Below are 9,133 nucleotides of genomic sequence, written 5' to 3' on the forward strand. Positions count from 1 at the left end.
TAGTCATCTTCACGACTGGGGCGAAGGTCTCGTCGTAATCTACGTTGTGCTTCTGGGCGTAGCCTTTCGCAACCAAACAGGCCTTATATCGATTGACAGAGCTGTCGGTGTTGTATTTCACCTTATACACCCATCTACATCTGATCGGCTTTACACCTTTCGGTACGTCAACTAGGTCCCAAGTCTCATTGTCTGTTAAAGCGCACATCTCTTCCTCCATTGTGGCACGCCAGTTTGCGTCTTCCACCGCTTCTGCGTAGCTCTCCGGCTCACGCACTTCCGCCACTCATGTCGTGTATCCGTAATGGTGTGCCATGTATTCATTGTACCCGTACTTCTTTACAAGGTTCGTCAAGTGGGTAGATCGGCGTAATTCGTGATTACCCGATTTCACGCCCTTTTTGGCCGGTTTTGACTTCTTCCATGGAGATTCCTTTTCGATTGGCTTGAAATCAGACTCACTTTGATTAGACTCGGCACTGCCAAAATCGTATTCTGACATTTTGTTATTCCCTTTTTCTTGACACATAAACTGCCTCCTCTGTTCTTTACACGGGGACAACACGACCGAGTTTCCACTACTCACCGGCTCTTCATTTGGTTGGCCATCTCAGCCCAACCCCTCATTCAGCCCACTTAGCCGAAATGAGATCGGACTCTCTGTTAGAGCTCCGATATCCTCATCATGCAAAGGCATCTCAGCCTCGCTGACCTCTTCTTCAAAATTCGGAATGGAATCATGAGGTATTGGAGGTGGAGGCAAGTACCACGAAGCAAACTTGTCGAACACGACATCGCGGCTTACGCGAACTTCCTTTGTCTGGGGGTTATAGCACTTATACCCCTTCTGTTCGTCTGAATAGCCAACCAAGATACACTTCTCGGCTTTGGCATCCAGCTTCCTCCTCTTCTCCTTCGGCACATGCACATACGTAATGCTGCCGAAAATCCTCAAGTGTGCCAAGTTCAGCTTCTTGCCGTAATACAACTCATGTGATGACACTCCTCCATTAGCAAAGGTTTGATTCTGTAAGTAAACCGCTGTCCTTACGGCTTCAGTACAGTAAAACTTTGACATATTCTTCTCTTCAAGCATTGCCCTGGCGGCTTCTTCAATTGTTCAATTCTTCCGCTCGGCTACACCGTTATGCTCCAACGTATATCTACACGAAAATTCGCGTCGAATTCCCTCCTTTTGTAGATAACTCATGGACTAGTTGGAGAAGTACTCCTTCCCGCCATCGGACCGTAGGCACTTGATCTTACGTCCAGTTTCCCTTTCCGCAAGGCTCTTCACCTTCAGGAACCACATGAAGACTTCACTCTTTTTCGCGATCAAGCACGCCCAGGTATGTCGAGTGAAGTCATCGATGAAGGTTACGAAGTAACGGCTTCCACCGAGATTCACGTTCTATGCCGGTTCCGACACATCCGAATGGATCAAATCCAACGGATTTCGACTACGATTACGCTCATTGGGGAATGGAAGTCGGTGCTGCTTCTCGAGTTGGTAGGCTTGGCCATTACGGCCCCGAAATTTCGGCAATCCGAAAACAATGTTCTTCGTATGCATTTCACGAAGCCGTGGGAAGTTAACGTGGCCGAACCGCTTGTGCCACAAATCGATGTCCGACTTGACCTTCTGTCCTTTCGCGAACAACGCGGTTCCGGCTTGATTGGTGTCGAGGATGAACATCCTCCCTTCATGGCGCCCTTACGTGATAACTTGGCCTTCCTCTTTGATGTAGCACCCGAGCTACATGAAACAAACTTGCAACCCCTGCTCGACGATCTGTCCGATTGACACCATGATCTTGGTTATTTTCGGGATGTGCAACACGTTGATAAGTTTCCCTTTCTGCCCGATGTGGCTGAGAGGAACTTCTCCGACATGTTCGATGGTATGCAGAGTGTCGTTTCCCGTTTCGACCACTCCTTGTTTTTCTGGTTTCTCCAAGTACGAGAACCATTTCTCATGACTCGTCATATGATTTGACATTCCGGAATCAACATACCACACCTCGCTCGATTTTGAGGTGTTCATGGCCATCGAATTGGCCTTGTGCTTCATTACGAAGGCTGGGCTTGATCCATTTACGACTTGTTCAGAGCCCTCAGTGTAGTGCGATTTTTGACGCCTTCCTGCGTCTCTTCCGCTCGATCCGGCTTTATCCAAATCAGCTCTCTTCTTCCAGCATTCGTTCTCCCGGTGTCCTTTCTTGCCACAGTACCAACATTCCGTTATGGCCTTCTCTTGTCGGCTTTCGGCGCCACTATGACTCCCCTTACTTCTGGAGAGTTTGGAATTGCTTTCGGCATTTCGATTATGCCGCACGTTCTGCTCTTTTCGGCTGCCTCCATTGCGCACCGATCTGCCTCGTCCGCCACGACTACGAGGCCTATCTTCCTCCGTGTACAACATCTTGTTGTCGGTGTGCGTACTCGTTGACGCACTTGTGTGATTTTCCTCTACGAGCAACATTGACTGAAGCTCGAAGAACAAAGGCGTAATCTCCCTTGTGCAGACCGCCATTCGGAACGCTCCAAACTTTGACACTAACCCACCAAGACAAACCTGCACCATTTCTTCCTCCTCGATGTTCACATTGGCAGAGGCGAGAGAGTCGCAGATCTCCTTGATTCGGGCCATGTAATCAGCTACAAACAGATCTTTCTGTCAGACATTGTTGAGCTCCTGCATGAGCTGCAGCTTCCTGGCCGTTGTGCTAGCAGCGAAAATCCTCTTGAGATTCACCCACGCGTCCTTTGGCGTCTTAGCATCCCGAATGTAGCTCAAGAGCTGGTCGCTCACACAAGACGCGAAGTAGTAAAGAACTCTGCTTGCTGCTTGTTCCCAAGCCGAAAAGTCTCTGTGTGTCGATTCGGGTGCTGCATCATTAGCTCCATCGACATAACTTTAGTAGCCATGACCAAGTAGGTACTGGTGCATCTTGTACGACCAAGATGCGTAGTTGCTCCTGTCGAGCTTCTTAGTCGGTAGCGAGCTTCCCATTCCTCTGTCCATATTGCTGTCTTATCCTTTCCGAAAACAACAGCTTAACTCTGTCCTATCGCAAGCTTATCTGTCGGCCGCAAAGGAGTTTCAACCCTCATGCTCTGATACCATGTAAAAGAATACGTGTGTGGAAGTGTATGCGTAAGAACACAGAGTACACAGTTCGGTAGTACACAGTTCGGTAGAACACAGAACCCACAAAGAAAGAGAGGGAGAGAGACAGAGAGAGCAGAAATACAAAACTATATTCAAATAATTCTCTATGTTCTCTATACATATTCCGTGCTCAGTGAGCACCTTTTATACAAGCCCTGACTATTGGGCTGACACAAGTACTGCCAGTACTTGACCGCTCATAAATAAGCCTTCTACACTAACTCCCAAAACTATTCCTTACGAGGAATAACGTTCTAATGGCCTCTTGGTTTAAACACTGCCACGACCATACTTTGCATACGGTTTTACGCACCCAGTCTACGTACTAGGTTACGTACCTATTTACGCACCCAATGTTGAGCTTGTCTCTCAACATATGTCATTCAATCCTTTCATTGGCTTAGGGAATTTACCTTGCCATAAGTTCCTCGCTATTGTTGTAGAGAATAACAAAGGTTATTTTTTTATATTGTCATGGCAGAGATGTTATATTTTAGGTTTGTTAGTAAGATTGTCTGCAAGAGACTAAAAGGTCATGCATTTGAACCTTGCATTTTCCAGAATTGTATCTAAGAAAGTAGTATGTAGACTCTAGAGTGATATTTGAGCCTTGGCACATGAGTTACTAGTAAAATTGTGGCTTTTTTCAAGGGTATGAGTAAACTTGAGCCTTGGCACATGAGTTTACAAGCTTTTCTAAGGAGTTCTTGTCTTTTGATTTGCTTGACTGCTTTTGTGGTCGTTTCAAATTATGTTATCTGCTAATCTTCTTGTTGATCATCGGACAACAAAAAAGGAAGGAGTGTAAGCATTAAGGTGAACATGGAGAATGGAGTTGGGGGGTGGTGGTTGTAGACCCGCAATATCACCATTAATAGCATGGCTCAATAACATCCCTAACAAGGAATAAGTAACTATAGCATACTGTCAAGATTCGAACTCTTGACACGAATCTTGACACGACCATTTTATAATATAGTATCTTGGGTTAACCAATATTTCTAGTGCACAGTTATGTATGTAATTGGTCCTTATTATTTTGCTAGCATCATGTGCATAGTTGCTCCCTTGTAGTATTTACACGCAATATCACCATTAATAGCATGGCTCAATAACATCCCTAACAAGGAATAAGTAACTTAGCATACTGTCAAGATTCGAACTCTTGACACGAATCTTGACACGACCATTTTATAATATAGTATCTTGGGTTAACCAATATTTCTAGTACACAGTTATGTATGTAATTGGTCCTTATTGTTTTGCTAGCATCATGTGCATAGTTGCTCCCTTGTAGTATTTACACTTGGCACATGCATGCTATTGTAGATTCACATGCGTGCAACAAGTATGCATGCCATGTAGTATAAATAGAGGAGTTCACCTTGAAGGAATTCAAGGTGAACAACACCAGTTATGGAGTCTTTCCATTAATACTACTCATCCATTTGTCTATCTTCTTTCTTGTCTCTTGAGCTTATGATCTATCCATGACAGTTTGTTCACCTTCCCATCCTCATAGCTCTCCCTCTCATAAGCCATAGCTATGTCCGACTCAACTAGTGAGTTAGGCCAAATAATGGTAGCCTTACGACAACTCCAACTTGAAAATGAAGCTCTTCGAAATTCTTTACAAGAACTTCAAGTCGGTGCCTCCCTATCCTCACAACCCTCGAAGCCTAGTCTCCCACAACAACCTAGCCTAGAGCCCGATCTTCTACCAACATCTAGCTTAGCTTCATCGCATTTTCTTGAGCCTAAGGTTAGCCTCCCAGAAAAATTTGATGGAACGAGGTCGCGTTTCCGAGGGTTCATCAACCAAGTTCAACTTATCATTCGGCTACAACCTCAACGCTATGGAGATGGTCTTCGACAAGTCGGCCTTGTGGGCACCCTTCTCTCTAGTCCGGCCCAAGCTTGGTTTGCACCATTGGTAGAAACCTCTTCACCTCTATTGGAGGACTTTCCCACCTTCCTCGCCGAGTTAGAGGCCACATTTGGAGAGACGGACCGACGACGTACAAATCTTAACAAGATTTATGCACTTGAACAAGGTTCGCATGCAACTTCGGTCTATGCTTTAGAATTTCGACAACTAGCATGCGACGTCAATTGGGATGATCAAGCTTTAGTTGATCACTTTCGGCGCGGCCTTCGAAGCAATGTCAAGAATCTTCTCTTAAACTTTCCGGAGCCCACCTCGTTATCCCAAGCGATTTCACAAGCAATCCATTGTGACAATCGTCTATTCGAATTTCGCCTGGAACAGCGCCGTACTTGGGTTCCACCTCATTCACTTCCAGGACACGCCCCGGTCATACAACCCCAACCATACCCCCCACCGACTGCATCACACTCCCCTACTTTGGCAGATGCTCCTGTCCCCATGGAAATTGATCAAGCCCGATTTCGACCATTGACTGATGTTGAACGACAATTTCGGCGGGCTAATGACTTGTGCATGTATTGTGGCGCCTCCGGTCATGTCGTTCACCATTGTCCTAGGAGTAATCGCCACAATTCCATCGAGCTAATGGACCCCAACCATCCGGAAAACGACATCGTTCGGTTGCAGTAGGAGCCATGCAACTGGACATCTCCCCTCGCCCACATTCTCTTGGTTCCATTGCCGGACCATCAGGCAATTTCACATTGGAGGTATGGCTTTCATTTAACTCTAGTTCCATTCAGTCTGTTGCTTTACTTGATTCTGGGGCATCTTCTTCCTTCATCGACATCGCGTTTGCCCAAGCACATGGCGTACCTGTCGTTGGCCTCTCAAAACCCATTCCCGTTGAAGCCATCGACGGGTGCGTCCTCTCGTCAGCTGCAATTACTCAAGCTACAATCCCATTAGGGCTTTGTGTGGGTTCACACCAGGAGGAGCTCACCTTTTACTTCATTGCATCTCCTCGACATCTGATCGTCTTAGGACTAACGTGGTTGGAGGCGCACAATCCAATCATGGATTGGTGCAACCGCTCGATCACATTTAGCAAGCCAGGATGCTTGTGCAAAAGTATGAAGGTAAATTCAGTTTCCCATCCTTCGGAGAAGGTCGATTCCGATTTGACTACCCCATCATCGGTCTAGGATGGGTTTGTTTGTGGCGTTGTTTCTAACACACTCCATGTTATTCCCGACAAATACCAACACTTCTCCGACGTATTTGAAAAATGTAATGCTGATCGTTTGCCTGAACACCAGCTCAACGACTGTCCGATTGATCTTCAAGAAGATGCGTGTCCACCCTTTGGTCCTCTATATGCGTTGTCTGCACCAGAGTTGAAGGCCCTTCGTGTGTATCTCGATGAGAACCTCGAGAAAGGATTTATTCAACCTTCTAAGTCACCAGACGGGGTCCCCATTTTATTTGTGAAGAAGAAGGACAACTCTCTACGCTTATGCGTCGACTATCAAGGTCTCAACAAACTCACTGTGCGCAACCACTATCCGCTACCTCTGATCCCCGAACTCCTTGATCAACTCCGAATTGCGCGTGTCTTCTCCAAAGTTGATCTGCGTGGAGCGTACAATCTAGTACGCATCAAGCCGGGGGATGAATGGAAAACTGCATTTCGAACACGGTATGGGCATTTCGAATACAAGGTAATGCCTTTTGGTTTTACTAATGCTCCAACAGTTTTTCAACATATGATGAATGATATATTCCGGGAATATCTTGATCATTTTGTTGTCATTTACCTTGATGATATTCTCATTTTCTCGCCAAACATGGAGGAGCACACTCGCCAAGTCCGATTAGTTCTTGCCAAACTTCGCGAGCATGGCCTTTATGCCAAAGGCGAGAAATGTGAGTTCGACCATACTTCGATCAAATTTCTGGGCTACATCATCTCGTCCACTGGCATCACCATGGATATGAAGAAGGTCTCTATCATTCAGGCATGGGCGACTCCAAGGCGACTTAAAGATGTGCAATCCTTCCTCGGCTTCGCGAATTTTTACCGTTGCTTCATCAAGGGGTTTTCCACCCTAGCACAACCTCTTATCGATCTCACCCGTAAAGGCACTCCATTTTTATGGACCTCGGAGGCGTAAAATGTGTTCGACTCACTCAAACACGCATTCATCACTGCCCTAGTGTTGCTACATGCCGACCCCACAAAACCCTTCCAAGTCGAAACCGATGCCTCTGACTTCGCCATTGGTGCCATCTTATCCCATGCAGATGACACCAACCTAATGCACCCAGTGGCTTACTACTCCCGGAAATTCACGACATCCGAAATCAATTATCCCATATACGACAAGGAGCTTACTGCTATCATTACTGCCTTTGAAGAATGGAGACCCTACTTGGCCGGCGCACAACATCGTGTCCAGGTAGTGATTGATCATAAAAATTTAGTCTATTTTTCCACCACTCGTACTTTAAATCGAAGGTAGGCCCGTTGGTTGACATTTCTCGCCGACTACGATTTTGAGATCGTATTTCGACCTGGTGACCAACATGGGAAGATTGATGTCCTTTCTCGCCAAGCTGACCTTGCACTCCGCCCTAGGGATGCTGCTTATGCTCAACAATCTAGACGTTTGTTGAAACCCAACCAATTGCATCTTTTTGCCACTTGTATGTTGCAGGAGGATTCATTACTCCAACAGATCACTGATGCGTCCAAGACCAATGTATTTGCCAATGAGATTTGAGATAGTCTGTAAAACCCCTCCAAGGCGACCAAAAGGAAGGATCTTGACACCTTCACCATACAAGAGGGTTTGTTGTTCCGAGATCATCTCTTATACGTCCCAGAGGGCCCATGTCACACCCGGGTGTTGCGGGAATGCCACGATGACCCACTTGTAGGTCATTTCGGGGTCGCGAAAACCCTCGAGCTACTCTCTCGGGGGTATTTGTGGCCACAACCATGGAAGTTGGTCAAAGAATACATAAAGAGTTGTGAGGTTTGTGCTCGCTCCAAAGCCATTCACCATCGGCCATACGACTTACTACAACCGCTTCCATGTCCTCGTCATCCCTGGGCCTCTATCTCTATGGACCTGATAACTGATCTACCCTTGGACAATAGCTATGACTCGGTGTTGGTCGTTGTCGATTGGTTTACGAAGATGGCTCACCTCACTCCGTGCTCCAAAACCATTTCCGGAGAAGGAATGGTGCATCTACTAATCAACAATGTGGTACGCTTGCATGGACTCCCCAATGATGTCATCTCCGATCGCGGACCCCAGTTTGTCTCTGACTTCTGGCAGCGCCTGCTACAAACTTTAGGCATCTTTGTCAAGTTGTCATCCGCTTATCACCCCCAAACTGACGGGCAAACGGAGCGTGTCAACCAAATCCTTGAGTAGTATCTTCGGTGCTCTGTTAGTTACCAACAAGATGATTGGGTCAACTTACTTTCGCTCGCAGAATTCGCCTACAATAATTCTCTCCATGCATCGACTGGCATCACTCCCTTCTTTGCCAACTATGGTTTACATCCTCGCTTCAACATTTCCCTTCCTACCACTTCCGTGAACCCTTCGGCGGAGGATCGTGCTCGCATTTTGGAAGAACTACATCATGATTTATCCTTGGAGCTTAATCTTGCTAGTGAACGATACAAGCAACAGGCTGATCGCCATCGATCTGCCACTCCACACTTTGTCGTTGGAGACATGGTCTGGTTATTACATCGACACATCTCTACTACTCGTCCATGTGCGTAACCTGATTACAAGAAGTTGGGACCATTCCGTATCATCGAGTGCATCAATCTCGTCGCCTTCCGGCTCGCCCTTCCATCCCACTTCCGGATTCATGATGTTTTTCATGTCTCCCTCCTCGAACCCCATTATGCTTCACAACTCCCAAGACGTTAGGCCCCTCCACCACCACCTATGTAATTGACGATAGGGGAGGAATACGAGGTCGACCAAATCCTTGACTCGCGTTGGCACCGTCAACACTTGCAATACCTTGTCCTATGGAGGGGT

The sequence above is a fragment of the Azolla caroliniana genome, unplaced genomic scaffold, assembly GCF_043228905.1.
Source record: "Azolla caroliniana isolate FFs.n. ecotype wild unplaced genomic scaffold, voAzoCaro1.0.p SCAF_14, whole genome shotgun sequence".
Taxonomy (NCBI): domain Eukaryota; kingdom Viridiplantae; phylum Streptophyta; class Polypodiopsida; order Salviniales; family Salviniaceae; genus Azolla; species Azolla caroliniana.